Source organism: Vombatus ursinus, unplaced genomic scaffold (genome assembly GCF_900497805.2).
Source record: "Vombatus ursinus unplaced genomic scaffold, bare-nosed wombat genome assembly UNPS02014794.1, whole genome shotgun sequence".
NCBI lineage: Eukaryota > Metazoa > Chordata > Mammalia > Diprotodontia > Vombatidae > Vombatus > Vombatus ursinus.
In genome coordinates, this window is record NW_020954572.1 from 115017 (window position 1) to 129784 (window position 14768).

Below are 14768 nucleotides of genomic sequence, written 5' to 3' on the forward strand. Positions count from 1 at the left end.
AGAGTAAATCTGCTATTGTGTTCTGCAAGTTAATAGGGGGGAGACTGATGCTTATATACAAAAAGGGAAAAAGGGTCAGTAAAAAGATCTAGGTGGGATTAAAGACTATCAAGTAAACTAACTAAGTAATCAAGGTGGGCAGGGTGGGTCAGATGCCTTGGGTGGAGGCACCAGTGATCTGGGCTACTGAAACATATGGGAAAATTCTGGGCCTGGGTCCCATCAATCACATAGGTAGCTAGTAATGAGTAATAATAGTTTTATACTTACATTATCATTCTATAGTTTACAAAATGATTTAAAGATATTTGATCCTCTCAACAGCCCCGTGGGGTTGGTATGATAAATCTGACTGTCTCAGTTTTACAGATGAGTACACTGAGGCTCTGGGGGGAAGTGATTTGCCCTCAGTCGCATAGATAGCAAGTGGTAGAACTGGGACTGAATGAACCTAGATCTTCTAACTCTGATCCAGGCTTTTGCCCTCAGTAATCTTCCCATCAGAGCAGGAGTTCTTAACATGGGGTCCGTGAACTTGTTTAAAAAAATTGTATTTCAATAAATTGGTTTCTTTTACAATCCTACATTTTTAATTTTATGAATTTAACATCATTATATTTATGGAATTTAAGATTCCATGTGTGTTTTCTCCCCCTTTAGAATGTGAGCTCCTTGAGAGTAGGGCTGCCTTATTTTTTTAGTTTAGATCTCTAGGACTCAGCACAGTCCTGTGCACCACGTGGTAAGTGTTTAACAAATGCTTTATTCATTTGTTCAAGGATCCGTAGGTTTCAGCAAACTGACAAAGAAAAGTTAACGACTCTTGCTTTGCTGTACCAAGTGGTTTCCCTTACCAAGTGTCTGGTCAGGTCAGACCTGATTCCATTAATGAAGTGGCCCTGTGTATTCACTTAGTGGTTGTGCTGGACCTTCATCATGTTTTCTTTTTCATATTCTTTGGTTCCCTATGTCTGCCAGATTCCTTGTGCAGGTAACTCATTCATGTAATGCCTACTTCCTGAGTGCCTGATGTACATCTAGCACCATGCTTGGTACCGGAGGAGGTAGTGAGAATAAAAAAGGAGCAGACGGGTAGGGCCCTTGTCTAGGAGGAACTTAAACATTAATAGGAGAGATTAAACAAATAAATGTAAAACAACTAGAAACATAAAGCAATTCTACTAGGAAATCTTCTGGATGAGTGCCCCAGAGGGTATGGCCCAGGGCTGAGGCAGACCTCGGTGGCTGACTGATTTTCCCACTGCTTAGTGCTCCTATCCCCACCCCGCATAATTATTTCTTACTTTGCATCAGTTTTATATTTAGAGCAGTGCTGTCAAACTCAAATAGCAGGGTATCCCTGCAGGCTGCATTTTGACTTGAAAAACCACAAATTAACACTATCTATGTTGCATTTTTATTTATTTTATTAAACATTTTCCAATTACATTTTAATCTGTTTCAAGGAGTTTTGCTGCCAGCGGGCTATAAGTTTGACACTTCTGCTTTAGAAGGCATCATTAACATAGTGGAAAGAGATCTAGTCTCCAATTTAAGATGACCTGGTCTAACCCCTAGCAGGGGTGTGGAACCTCTGACCTTCTCGGTCCTTGGGTGTGGCCTTTTGATTGAATCCAAGTTTTACAGAACAAATCCTTTAATAAGAAGATTTGTTCTGTTAAATTTGGATTTCGTCCAAGGGCCGCACTTGAGGACCTAGAGGGCCATACGTGGCTTCAAGATCACAGGTTCCCCACCCGTGGAGCTTCTAGCATACTGGCCGTGTGATACTCGGCAAATCACTTAATTTCTCCCAAGCAGCTCTTTAAGTGCCTCCAAGCAATTCTCTGAGACTCTATGTGTTACACAGGAGTTAATCTGCTTTGGGGACAGGAGTTTCAGCACTTGGATTTCCCCATACCAGCAGTCTCCAAACTTCTTTGACCACACAACCTATCAGTAAAAGGTTTTTGACCACTTATTCCTAATATATGCATATATACTTATTTATAAATTATATAATGTACTACATGTACTAACAACATAGAAGTTACATATATAATATTCATGTATTATATAATATCATGTAGTATATATCATATAATATCTTGTAAATCATTACATATAATATATAATACATACTTATTATATATAATATATAGCTATGTAAATATGTACTAATAATTATATAAAATTTACACCAAAATAGTTATTAAAAAAGGATGAGATAACCATGAAATTATGTTTTATCCCAGAGTCAGTAGGGAACCACTGAAGTTTACTGAGAGAGTGGCACGGTTAGATCTCTACTTTGGGAAAATCACTTTGGGAACTATGTGTGGGTCAGATTGGAGAGGGGTGAGATGAGAAAAGGAGATCAGAGATGCAAGTAGATATAAGGGAGTGCACATGAGATACATGTGTTGGAGGGAGAAATGGCCAAATTTAGCAACTTGTAGATTAGGAGGGTGAGGAAAGTGAGGAGTCACGGATAACACTACAGTTTTAAACCTGGGGGACTAGAAGGTTGGTGGTATCCTTGGCAGAAATAAGGAAAGTCAGAAAATGGGTGCATTTGGGGGCAAAAGGTATAATTAGTTTAGTTTGGAGCATACTGAGTTTGAGCTATCTATGGAACCTCAAGTTTGAAATGACCCATAATAGGTAGTTGGTGTTATAGGACAGGACTTTGGGGAAAAAGTTCAAGCTGTATAAATAGATCTAAGTGTCCTCCATATAAAAATGATACTTAAACCCACAGGAGCTAATGGATTCACCAACTGAGAGACAGTGAGAAGAGAAGAGTGCCCAGGACAGAGCCTTATGGAATACCAACCCTAAGGAGACAACATATGGTTGGTGATCTGGCAAAGAAAAATAAGGAGAGATCAAAGAGGTAGGAGGAGAAAGGACAGAGTAGTGTCACAAAAACCCAGAGAGGAGACAGTAAGTACCCAGGAGGTAAGAATGATCAATAGTATCAAATGCTACAGAGGTCAAGAAAGATGGGGATTGAGAAAAGACCAAATTTGGCAAGTAAGAGATCATAAGCAACTTTGAAAAGAATAGTTTCAAGGAGCATCTGAATTCAAATTCAGCCTAAGACACTTGATATTACCTGTGTGACCTTGGGCAAGTCACTTACCCCAATTGCCTCCCACAAAAAAAAGAAAGAAAAGAATAGTTTCAATTTCATAATGAGCCAAGGAAAAGGAGTCTGGAAGGATGGTAAATGGAAGTAGAGTGGGTTTGGGAGGAGGAAATAAAGGAATAACCATTTTTTAAAGTGCCTACTCAGTGCTAGGCACTATGCTAAGTGCTTTAACAAATATCAACTTATTTAATCCTGACAACAGCCCTGCAAGGTGGGTGCTATTATTATTATCCTTTTGCAGTTGAGGAAATAGGCAAACAGAGGTTAAGTGATTTACCCAGGATCACATAGCTGGTGAGTGTCTGAGGCCAGATTTGAACTCAGGTCTTCCTAATTCCATGGCACAACGGATAGAGTGCCAGGCCTGGAGTCAGGAAGACTCACCTTGCTAAGTTAAGACCTGGTCTCAGACACTTACAAGCTGTGTGACCCTTGGCAAGACACTTACCCTGTTTGCCTCAGTTTCCTCATCTGTAAAATGAGCCGGAAAAAGAAACAGCAAACCATTCCAGTATCTCTGCCACAAAAACCCCAAATGGGGTCACAAAGAGTTGGACATGAGTGAAAAATGACTGAATAACAACTTCCTCACTCCAGGCCTAGTACTCCATACACTGTGCCACTAGATGCCTCCTAAAAAGAAAAGGAATGTAATCAAAGCCTATCCATGGCTGCCCATCCTTTGTTTTTCATTCTCTCCTACCGAATAAGTGAAAAGCATGTGTGTATACATGTGTGTGTGTGCGTGCGTGTGTGTGTGTGTGTGTGTGTATAGGGGGTAAGGGGAGGACTTCTACTCATCATCTCTCTCTTTTTTTTTTTTTTAAGCTTTGAAAAATTTATTGAGAATTCACCAGCTCCAAGTTTGTTTGGGCAGCTTCATCTTTTGTGATGTGGTCTTTCTTGAGCGGTCCCATGACAGCTTTCTTCTCCTCCACAGTCTGGAACCGACCATGGCCAGATTTGGAGGTGGTATTGATAAACTTCGGGTCAATCTTGTCCATGGTGAGGACACACTTCTTGGTCCCAATGACACGGCCTTTCAGCATGATAAAGTCATTGGTCACTTCACCTCCCAGAGGCTTGATGCTCTTGCTGGATAGATCATAATCGCTAGACGTGTTGCTCTTGACCAGCTTGCCGTCCTTGATCTGGTAGCCCTGGCCAACCTTGTAGATCTTTCTGTTGATCTTGGAGTGATACTAGCAGCTCTTCTGACCAGCTCGAGTCACAGAGAAGACTACAAGGGCAGGATGCCAAGGTCCAGTACATGCCACCTTACGCTGGCCTCAGTGGGTTTTTCAGCGCATTCTTTGTATGCCAGCGACTGGTGACACCTTTGTAATCCTTGTCCCTAGTCACTCCAATGACATCAACCATCTCGTCCTGCCCAAACACGGTGGACACGGGCACCTGCTGCTCCAGCTTCTCGGCCCGGTCCACTTTCTCAGCCACATGGCCACCATTCACCTGGATCTCCATCAGCAGGAGCAGGCACCTCTGGGTGTGGGCAATGATGTTGAAGTCTTTCTCCAGCTGCTTCTTGCCAACCTCTTCTCGTCGCTTCTTGCAGTACTTGGTGAAGGCCTTTTTCTTGGACTTAGGCCAGTTCTTACAGAATCACCTCTCACACTCATCACTGATGTGCTCAGCAAAGACGGTTTTGAAGCTCTGCAGGCCTCGTGGGTTTTGCACGTAGCCCGCGATGCCTACGATGACTATGGGGGGGGAGGCGTCTCCACAACGGTGACACAGCCTCCACTACTTCCTTGTTGTTGACCTTTGAGCCAGGCCCGTCCACCTCTCCAACCATGTGGGTCGTGCCCGCCTTACAGCCCAGAAACGCTGTTGGGTGTACAGGCTTGGTGGGATCATCTTTGGGGAAGCTCTTCACCTTTCCCCGGTGGAAAGGTGCTTCTCTTTCGAGGCAGGAAGCCCAGGGACCCATGCCTGGGAGTGGAAAACTTCCTGTGGGACATGCTGTTGCCATTGTTGTACCTGAAGCTGCTGAGTTGGGAGAGCTACTCGTCTCTTGACCCAGGGAGTAGAGGGTAGAGGGTCAGTGGGCAGAGCTAAGTCATGGCTGCAATGCTCACGAGGTTATCAGGAGTCAGCAGGTAGGACAATAAGGTTAGGGTAAGAATTTTGCATTTATAGCTTTTGTGGGTGGCTGGGTTTGTTTAGGTTATAACCACCCTGACGAGCACACACCAGGGTCAGCATTGGAAAGGAGCACAGCACGGGAACAATGAAGAGGATGGAATAGTTGTGCTGGAAACAAGTCCACAATTAGCTATGGAGCATAGGGTGGGATGCTGCCCATCTTTCCAAAGTCTGGTGGGTCACACGCTCCTTGGGACTTCAGCCACAATCCACTTAGGTTCATTCCATTCTCCCCCTTAGGGCCCCACCCCTCCACTTTGGCGACCACTGCCACATACCGATGAAATGAAATGAAATGAAAATGAAACTTAAAAAATTTTTCATATTTATCTGTGTTTATGTTATTTTCATCCTTTTCCTCCTTGAGGGCAAAACTGTTTAGTTTTTTAGGATTGAGTCTTCTTCTCCCATTTCTGCCTGTTGAAATTCTCCCCACCCTTCAAGGCCCAGGTTAAGTTTGTGATTTGGTTCAGTCCAAGGATGTTGTCATTGTAGGGAACTCCTTCCACCCATGCAGAGCAGTAGTTAGTCTGGAACTTAGAACCTTAAAGGGGCACCTGGGGCACTGAGAGGTTAGAGTCTTGCCCAGTGTCACACAATCAGTGTCAGAGAGAGAATCTGAACCCAGGCCTTCCTGATGATGGAGTCCTCCACACACTATACCACGCTGCCTCTGAAGCAGCTTAGTGATTAATTCCTTAATAAGGCCTTCCTTCTTCCCTTCCTCTTCCCTCCTTTCCCACCAACCCCTCAGCTAAAAGTCAGCTCTTTCCTCTTTAAACTCCTATAGAACTTTTGTTATGCTATCTATCTGTGTATTTCTGGTGGCAAGTGACTCAGGCAGGGCCTTGGCATGCAATAGGTGTAAGTGTTCCTTGAACTGAACCCACATCCGTCCTTTGTAATGTGGCAAGGCAGAGATGTATGGACAGAAATACCAAACGCCAAAGGTAACCTAAACAATGGTTGAGTCATTAGCCCTCTTCCTTTGCGGTGCACACATGCACACACACAGACATTACTCATGGTGTTGGGTAAGGGCTCCCCGACACTTACTCTGCTGGAGAATTTCCCTCTAAGCCTCCCTTCAGCCTGACATACACTCAGAACAAGGCTGCTTTCAATTCTAAAAGACCTATATATTAAAAAAAAAAAAAAGGCTTCTTGAATGGCCCAGACTCTCCTTTAGGGAGTGAGTATAAGTCAGACCCCAAGAACAGTATTTTTGGTAACTCAATTTTCCCCTTTCCCCTCAGGCAATGAATGAAATCACCTCTAGGGATGTGGAGAATAAAAGAGCTTTACAGTTTTAACTGTTCCAATACCCTTCCACATGCCATTCCAGCTGGTACCCTCACCTACCCCGGGAGGGTAGCAGGGCTGGCATTATCCCTGTTTTATGAAAGAGGTAAAGTGAGTTCCGGAAAGGTTAAGTGGCCAAGGTCATAAGTAAGTTTCTAGTAAGGCAGGAGCTTAGCTCCTTAGTCTTCTGCCTCTCTGCTACGTGTTCTTGAGGATCAGATATCCAGAGTGGGAAGAGACCTGAGAGATCACTTTGCCCAACCCTCCCCCCATTTTACAGCTAAGAAAACCGAGGCCAAGGGAGTCAGTGACTTGCTCAAGGTCACACAGGTAGTGAGTGAGAGAAGGGGGATTTGAACCTAGGACCTCTGGCTACAGAGTCAGTGTTCTTTCCACTGTGGTAGTCTCCTCAATACCACCTGCCTATTGTCTCTGATAAGTGCCCTACCCACCTCCACAAACACTGGGTAGCAACAGCTCCTGGTGTATGGTGAGCGGACGGTGGTCCACAAAATTTTTACCCCTGGAAGAAGCCAGAAAAGAGAACTTGAATGAACAACCGTGCTTCCTAAACCAACCCTCTCAGTCCCATCCCTGAGCTGCAGAGCATTAGATAGGAGACGCAGACACTCACACCTTGAGATTTCCTGGCTAGGATGACTCCAGTCACGGCTGACGGCTGACCTTGTGGCTGGAGCGGACATTCTGTCCAGCATGGGGCTCCAGTATCTCTTCTCTCTGACAGCTATCACACATGAGCTGAGAAGCTGTTAGCCGGCCCCAGCACCTTCGGTATCTTCTGTACGCACACACTCACACACATGCACATACACAATCCTCTCTGCTTTTCAAATCCCACAGCGTGACGCTGACCATTCCCAGACCTAAGACCCAATCGTATGTATGCCTCCAATCTGCTGCCAGCGTGGCTTGTTACCCCAGTAACCACCTGCCAGGAAACACCAAGGAATGAGGCGGTAACTAACTCCACTCGTCCATAGACCTAAAAATCACCCTGTGCTTTTCACCCAGCTATTCATTCCTCCATAATGAATGAGCTATGAAAAACCCAAATTTAAAGTGACCATGCCAAGAAAAGCAAATTGACTATAAATCAGGGGAGAGATGCTGAATTCTGTACTAGAGGCATATGCTAAGGAAGATAACCGTGGTGCAACGGGGAGGGGAAGAATTAAAGGCACAATGTTGGTAGCATATATACTATCTATGTGAAAGCAGAATATTCCTTTTTTTTTTTCTCCAGGACATGTTCTAGTAAGTCTACTTAACTAATAATAAGATCACATTTGCATATGGCCCTTAAGGTTTACAAATCATTTCTCCACAACAACTCTCTGAGAAAGGTAGTGCAAATATTATTCTTATTTTATTAGATGGGGAAACTAAGGTTCAGAGAAGATAATTAGCATTATAGGATTTGGAAATGAAGGGCACTCTAGACATCACCAGGTCCAAGCCTCTTCATTTCACAAAGTGGAAAATACTGGACCAGAATAGTGAAGTGAGTTGCCTGGGATCACATAGCTGTTAAGAAGAATAAGCTGAAATTTTTGTTGTAAAGGCTGGCTTTCTGGGAGGAAATAGCAAGAGAAATGCAGAGAAAATTTTAGGTGATACAAGAACAAAAGATATCTGCAAACTTTTTTTTTGGCAATTGGGGTTAAGTGACTTGCCCAGAGTCACTCAGCCAGTAAGTGACAAGTGTTTAGTCTGAGGCTGGATTTGAACTCAGGTCCTCCTGACTTCAGGGCCAGTGCTCTATCCACTGCACCACCTAGCTGCCAACAAATTTATTTTTTTAATTAATTTTTTTTAGGTTTTCTCTTTTTTTTTTTAACATGTAGTTTTAAAACTTTGGGTTACAAATTTTCTCCCTTCCTCCCTCCCCACCCACCCTCATTGAGAAGGCAAGCAACTCAATACAGGTTATAAATGTGTAGTCATGCAAAACACTTCCATAGTAGTCAAGTTGTGAAAAACTAAGTATATTTCCCTTCATCCTATCCCACTCCCCCATTTATTCCATTCTTTCTTTTGACCCTGTCCCTCCTCAGAAGTGTTTGCTTCTGATTATCCCCTCCCCCAATCTGCCTTCCCCTCTATCATCCCCCTGCTCTCTTGCCCCCTTCCCCCTTTATTTTCTTGTAGGGTAAGATAGATTCCCATACCCAATTGTGTATGTTATTCCCTCCTTAAGCCAAATCCTATGAGAATAAGATTCACTCATTCCCTCTCACCTTCCCCTATTTTCCTTCTACTATAAGAACCTTTTCTTGTCTTAAAAAAAAAAAAAAGACAAACCTGAATTTGAATCTAGGTTTTCTAAATCCAAGTCCTGTGCTTATTCCACCTAGGTAGCCATTGTTAGATCCTGAATGAAAAGCCTCATATCCCTTCTCTATGCACAGAGATTCAAGAAAACTTGCCTATCTTCCTCATTCTGTTCCCTTTAAAACAGTAGTTCTTAAACTGGGGATTCTTGAACTTCTTTTTAAAAAACATCTTAATAACGATATCTCAATATAATTGGTTTCCTCTGTAATCCTTTTACTTTATTTTAGGCATTTAAAACCACTATTCTGAGAAGGAGTCCATAGAATTTACCAGATTGCCAGAGGGGTCCATCTTACAAAAAAAGGTTAAGAACCTTTGTTTTAAAATATGAATTTAAAAACGTATTATAGCAAAGAACTAGAAACAAAACAGATGCCCATGTACTGAGGGAATGGCTACACCAATTATGGTACACGAATGCAATGGAATAATATTACTGTACTATAAGATGATTGATATGAAAAAAGAGAAGCATGTGAAGTAAAGTGAGCAGAACTAGACACAATATACATGACTCTTTTTATTAATTTATTTTGATTTGTCAATAATCACTTCCATATGCTTTTGAGTTTAAAATTTTTCTTCCCCTTCTTCCCCACCACCCTCCCCAATATGGCATACAATCTGATATAGGTTATACATTTACATTCATATTAAACATATTTTCACATTAGTGATGTTGTAAATAAAAATTAAAACCAATAGGAGGAACCATCAGAAAGAGGAAACAAAACTCAACAGAAGAGGAAAAAAAATAGTATTTTGACTTCCATAGTTCTTTCCGTGGATGTAGATAGCATTTTCCATCACAAGGCCTATGGAGATGTCTTAGATCCTTGTATTGCCAGGAAGGGTTAAGTTTATCAATATTAGTCATCACACAATGTGGTTGTTATTGTGTACAATGTTCTCTTGGTTCTGTTCACTTCACTCAGCATCAGACCATACAAGTCTTTCCAGGTTTTTCTGAAGTCAGCCTGTTCATCATTTCTTATAGCACAATAGTATTCCATCACATTCATATAAAACAACTTGCTCAGCCATTCCCCAATTGATGGGCATCCTCTCAATTTCCAATTCTTTGCCATCACAAAAAGAGCTGCTATGAATATTTTTGTACATGTAGGTCCTTTTCCCATTTGTGTGATCTCTTTGGGATATAGCCCTAGCAGTGCTATTGCTGGGTCAAAGGGTATGCACATTTTTATAGCCCTTTGGGCACAGTTCCAAATTGCTCTCCAAAATGGATGGATCATTTCACAACCATGATGACTCTTACAACATAAATGGACAAAGAACAAAAAAGGAAAAAGTAAACACTGTGATTTTAATGACCAAACCTGGACCCTAGAAAGAGATCGGTAAAAAACCATTTTATTTGCAGAGGTGAGAGACCTCTTTGGGTATGGAACACTGAATATATTGTCAAATCTGGCTGAAGTGTTGGTTATTTTGGCTGAATTGCTTTTTTCATTCTCTTTTGTGATCTTTTTTTCAAGGGATGGTTTGCTAGGGAGGGGAAGGGAAGGGATATACTTGGAAATAAAGTGAATATAAAAACAAAAGATATCAATAAACTTTTTTAAAATATAAGCTTAGAGTACATTATTGCAGTTATGCAAACTAACACTACCTCACAGATCCAAATTAAGAGAAATTCAGATGTGGGATAGCAATAATCTTAATTCAATTCAATAATCACTTATTAAGTGGCTGACTGTGTTCAAAGCATTGTGCCATGATGCTGCAACACAAAAAAAGAGCTACCACAGGTATAGGCTGCCTCTGCTTTCTACCTCCCAGGACAATACAAAAATCTAACACCATTAGGGCTACCACATTGAATCAAACTTATGACACATCTGTCTCTGAAAGGTCACTGAAGGATTTTCCAGGGATACCCAGAGATTGCTGTCTATGACATCAGCCTTAGGTTAGGAAAGTACCTTAAATATCTCCATACGTCAACGGATTCATGATCTCATCTTTGTGAGCCCTGATTCTAATGGGGCAGATTACAATCCCTTCATGCTTTTTCAGTCTGTACTAGTCTTTGTCCACGGCCTCCCAGAAATCCTCCATCTAGTAAAAGGTCTTACTTTAGGTCCAAGGCTATTAAGTTGGGGTCCATGAACTAAGATGGGAAAAAATTATGTCTTTATTTGAATATTTTCTTTGTAATTCTATATGAAATATGAGATAAATTTTTCAGAGGGTTAGGGGAAGGAGAGCTCTCCTATCCTCAAAAAACTCTTACATGATCTAATTCTCCCTATTAGATATTGTCCTATATGTCTCCTCCCTTTCATTTAATTGCTAATTCTAACATCCTTTTCTTAATGTTCATCCTTTTTTTTAACCTCTTTGCAGCCTTTGACACTGTTGATCACCTTCTTAATATTGTCTTTTCCCTAGTTTTCCGTGATACTGCTCTCTGTCATTCTTTTCCTACCTGTGTAACTACTACTAATACTACTACTACTACTACTACTACTACTATTACTACTACCACTACTACTACTACCACTACCACTACCACTACTACTACTATTACTACTACCACTGCTACCACTACCACTACTACTACTACCACTACTACCACTACTACTATTACTACTACCACTACTACCACTACCACTACTACTACTACTACTACTACTACTACTTTTTCTTTTCTTCCAAACAGGGTTAAGTGTCTTGCCCAGGGTCACACAGCTAGTAAGTGTCTGAGGCCGAATTTGAACTTAGGTCCTCCTGACTCCAGGATTGGTCCCATGACTACTCCTTTTTAGGCTCTTCCTAGATCTTCATCTAGGTTGCACCTGCTAACTGTGGGTATCTCCCAAGACTCTGTGCTTCACCTTCTTCTCTTTTCCCTCTACACTATTTCTCTTGGCAAGTTCGTCAGTTCCTATGGATTCAACTATTATTTCTACGCAGATGATTCTCAGAATTATTTGTCCAGCTTTAACCTCTCTCCTGTCCTCCAGTCTTGAATTTCCAGTTGCCTATGGATATCTCGATATGTCCAAAACTGAAACAATTATCTTTTCTCCCATAACCTCTCCTCTTCCTAACTCCCCTATTACTGTTGAGGGTACCAATGTCTTCTCAGTCACCCAGGCTCATAACCTAGGTATTATCCTTGACTCCTTACTCTCCCTCCCCCACCCCCACCTCCCATATCCAATCTATTGTCAAGTCTGGTCAATTCTACCTTTGCAGCATTTCACATATGTGCCCTGTTCTTTCCTGGGACACTGCCACCACCCTGGCGTAGACCCTCATCACTTCATGTGAGAGAAATGATTATTAATAGCTAATGATTTGAGGGGGATTTAAAGTCCTCCCTTTTCTCTATCTTCATTTCAAGACCTCAGTCTCTGAAGGTTGAGCTAACCTTCTCCTCTATCCAACCCCACCCAACCTTTCAAGGAATTTTTTGCCTAAGGTGAATTGCATTCAATCAAGGTTGGGTAGAGATAGACCCTTTGGTCTACGTTATCTAAAGCTGGGGGTCTGGGTATAGAGATAGTCTCTCTGTCCAAGGGTGACATGATGTCACTCTCAGTCCCTCATTGGAGTAAGCCCACTTCTCTTTGTAAAGTCCACCCATCATTAATTGTTAACCAATCAGAGTTGATTCCCACCCTGGGGAACACTTATTCTTTGAAGGACATATAAACTATGAGCCCACCACTATGATTGTCTTTGGTCTAAGAGAGAGATGGCCAAATGACTATCCTTTTATTGAAATGCTGGCATTATTAATAAAATGATTAAAATACCCAGAAATTATGTGTCTCAACCCTTTTTAAATGCCACACGTTCCTGGACTATGGTAATAGCTGTCTAATTGGTCTCCTTGCCTCACGTTTCTTCCCACTCCAGTGCATCTTTCACTCAGCTGCCAAAGTGATCTTCCTAAAATACAGATCTGATCATGTCACCACCCTTCTCAGTAAACTATAGAGGCTCCTAATTACCTCCAGATTCAAATATAAAATCTTGTTTGGCTTTTAAAATTCTTCACAATCAGGCCCACCTACCTTCCCAATCTGCTTCCTACTTTATTTCTTTCCAAACAGTCTATGATCCAGTGACATTGACCTCCCTTGCTGTTCCTCATACAAGATAATTCATCTCCATGCATTTTCTTTTTTAAAAAATTCAATTTTATTTTTAGTTCTAATTTCTCTCCCTCCCTCTCTCCACCCATTGAGAAGTCAAGAAAAAAAAATTGGTATTACAAATATATACATATATATACACACATATATATATACATATATATATAGACAAGCACAGCAAATTCCGGCATTAAGTCAAAAAAAAGAGAAAGAAAGAAAAGAGAATATTCTTCCATGTGCACTCTGAATCCATCAGCTCACTATCTGAAGGTAGATAGAATGTTTCATCATGATTTCTTTAGAATTGTGATTGGTCATTGTGTTGATCAGTTACTAAGTCAAAGTTGATTATCTTTACAATATTGCTGTTATTATATGATCATTCTCTTGGTTCTGCTCATTCATTCTGCATCAGTTCATACAGGTCTTCCCAGGTTTTTCTGAAACCATCCCCTTCATCATTTACTATAGCACAATAGTATTCCATCACAATCATATACCACAATTTGCTCAGTCATTCCTCAATTGATAGTCATTCCCTCAGTTTCCAATTTTACGTCATCACAAGAGCAGCATCACACAGAAGAGCAGCTATAAATATTTTTGTCCATATGGGTCCTTTTCTTCTTTCTTTTATCTCCCAAGAGTATAGATGTAGTAGCTTGTATCACCACCTCCATGCATTTTCATTGGCTCTTCTACATACTTGGAATGCTCTCCAAACTTGCCTCTACCTTCTGGCTTCCCTGGCTTTGCTCAAGTGTCAATTAAAACCTCACATTCTTGAAGAAGCCTTTCATGGTCCCCCCTTAATGCTAGTGCCTTCCCTCTGTGATTATCTTGAATTTACCCTGAATATATCTTGTTCGTACAAGTGTTTACACGTTGTCTCCTCCATTAGAGTGTGAGCTCCTTGAGGATAGGTATTGTCTTTTGTATTTCTTCATATCCCCACTGCTTATCACAGTGCCTGGCACATAGTAATCACTTAATAAATGCTTGTTAACTTGACTTAATTTGCAGGGCTTAGAGACAGGGCAGCTGATACAGCCTGGAAGATCGTAGGAGGTAGTGCCAGGGTAGATGGTAAGATCTGCTGGTCTTCTGCCTCATCAGAAAGAATGGAGTTGTTGACACCATACTTTTCTTGGATATCTTCTATACCACTTGGTCAATCAAATAAGTCAACAAGTATTTATTAAAGACTTAGCATGTGACAGCTGCTGGGAACGCAAATGCAAAAGTGAGACAGGTCTTGCCCTCAAGGAACTTGTATTCTACTAAGGGGAGACAACATGTCCACAGATAAACAGAGAATATACACAATACATATCAGGGTATGTGTGTGTGTGTGTATATATACACACATAAACTTACACATAAATATATAAATGCATATGTTACATATATTTGTATATATAAATACATACAGTATATGTATCCTTAATAAATGTGTATATGTGTGTATGTGCATATATATATATATGCACATACACATATACATGCACACACATACACATTTTTGTGCCTACTACATGGTAGTCACTGAGGATACAAAGGCAAAAACTAAACAGAACTTGACTTCAAGACATTAATATCCTAATAAGAGAAATTATATTCACATGTATAGGTATAAGCAAAAGACATCTGAAACAGATGTAAGA

The 14768-nt window shown here is 41.2% G+C and overlaps 1 protein-coding gene and 1 pseudogene across 1 annotated transcript in view; both read right to left on the reverse strand.

Moving 5' to 3' along the window:
* Nucleotides 1–14768, reverse strand: part of GPR68 (G protein-coupled receptor 68) — a 51512-nt gene that overhangs the window by 21088 nt on the left and 15656 nt on the right. The window lies entirely within an intron of this gene.
* On the reverse strand, nt 3994–5133 carry LOC114048981 (annotated as a pseudogene).